At 39.6% G+C, this 1,911-nt stretch overlaps 1 long non-coding RNA gene and 1 other non-coding gene across 2 annotated transcripts; one reads left to right on the forward strand and one right to left on the reverse strand.

The window, feature by feature from the left end:
• Window positions 1-35: 35 nt before the first annotated feature.
• Window positions 36-137, forward strand: LOC124895706. Its single transcript, XR_007051856.1, has one exon. It is a non-coding gene; the product is annotated as a U6 spliceosomal RNA (small nuclear RNA).
• A 418-nt stretch (window positions 138-555) lies between these two features.
• On the reverse strand, window positions 556-1,095 carry LOC124895705 (the record flags this gene model as incomplete). Its single annotated transcript, XR_007051855.1, is given in 2 exon segments — window positions 556-887; window positions 974-1,095. It is a non-coding gene; the product is annotated as an uncharacterized LOC124895705 (long non-coding RNA).
• Between the last annotated feature and the right edge of the window lie 816 nt (window positions 1,096-1,911).

Consider the following 1,911-nt stretch of genomic DNA (forward strand, 5'->3'; position numbering starts at 1 on the left):
CCAACCAAACACCCCAGACAGTCTAGGTAACGACGTTGCCAATACGGCATCCCTACACAAATTAGAACGACATAGAAAAGATTAGCATAATTCCTGCGCGGAAGTAACAAACAAATCGAGAAATGATCCAATTCTAGGTAGAAGGTACCCATTGGGGTCTTGCGTATATCCTCCAAGAAATCAAGCCACAAACTTACCCATTAGAGTTGAGTATTGCAAGCCACGGAAAGACTTCACCAAACCTTAGTCCTACCTCATGGAGGTAATTAAGGGCAGCCCGGTGCACCCAGGGTTCGGGAAAGAACCCCACCACAAAGGTGTATCGTACGCAGTCGTACCTTGCATTTCTGCTGGAGGTTGTTTCCAAGACTTGAACCCGTAACCACCTGATCACATGACAATAACTTTACTAGTTACTCCAATGCTCCCCTTCACCTCACGGAGGTGGTTAACTGTGTCTAATCCCATAGACAAAATACAGCTGCAACATAATAGCTATAAATACAGAAATTTTACTAATTTGGCCAGGAATAAAGTTGCAAAGAGAGCAGAGAATCAACAAAATAAGTAGCTCCATTTATCCATTTGATCATGTATCCTTTCATAGTCGATAGTCGATACAATGATACAAGACAACACCCGTCATTGCACAAACAGAGAAACATTTATTACAATCGAAATATCACACAACTACTCGACAGGAAACTGAGACCAGACATCTTAATCAAGCGCAGGTGCGAATATCCTCATTCAAGACTTGACAATGTAATTTTGGCGGCTTATAGGGTTCATGACCACCGGAGGACCAGCAGTGCGAGGCCATGCCTGGAATTTTTTGTCCGTCTCTTTCCACCATTCGTTGTTTGCAACGGTATGCGGAGTACTGCCTGTATGAGACGACATGAATGCTTTAGCAGTTAGCACAAGCAAATTCAAAGTAGACGTAAATGGATACTAAATAATTAGTACTTGCCTCCAAAAACCTTCTTGTCAGCTATAACAACATCAAATGCATATGCAACTGCAAATGATGCCAACACTGAACCAACAATGTACTTTGTAGCCATTCTTGAACTCCAACAACTGAAAGATGACCTAAAAAACCCTTAACCCGGTAAGACAACACTTCGAGCGATTTAGGAAAGGAAAGGACCTTTGAAGGTCCACTTCAAAAGCAAATAAGACTCATTACATTATCGAGTTAATCTCAGTGCAGCAAACGAACTATTAATAGTAGCACCATAATAAGCACTATCATAAGCTATATAATGTAGTGAGGCATTGATATTAACGGTTATCGGAAGGAACACATGAATAATTTTGAGAACTTCAGTTTGATCAGCAAGCAAACTAGCACATTATATACCATGTGGACAGACCACTAAAGAGTTATATCTACCCGAAGTTAGCACATATTGTTATTTCGATCCCAACAATATGTACAAAACGCTCCTATGTGAAACTTTACTTTCAACTTGATCAAAAAAGAAAAAACAGAAACTTTACTTTTAGTTCATAGTTTAGAACAATGTTTACTTCAAGAAAAGGGAGGCGAAATGGTAGTGTGGAATTAAGAGACATGTACTTCCTCATTTACCCGTAAATTAAAGAAGGTTTGCGTAAACCTGGAATCTTACAAACCAAGCACCGGAAATAGTTGTTATCCGGTCCTAAACCCCTACTTCTCCAACCCAACAATCAAAGGGTAAGTCAGCACCTAATATCATCACAGAGTATGATGATAATTCAAAACACTTAACTCGTACGCATTCACAATGTATTTGCCATTGACCCTAGGAGGAAAAAAGATTAGCAGCACACGAACCTAATAAGAAAAATACCTTCACAACAAGACCAATAGCCTGTTCAGCCAAACTTCCAAAATCAACTTATTTTTCGAGCAAATTTTTA

This window comes from Capsicum annuum, unplaced genomic scaffold (genome assembly GCF_002878395.1).
Source record: "Capsicum annuum cultivar UCD-10X-F1 unplaced genomic scaffold, UCD10Xv1.1 ctg9205, whole genome shotgun sequence".
Lineage (NCBI taxonomy): Eukaryota > Viridiplantae > Streptophyta > Magnoliopsida > Solanales > Solanaceae > Capsicum > Capsicum annuum.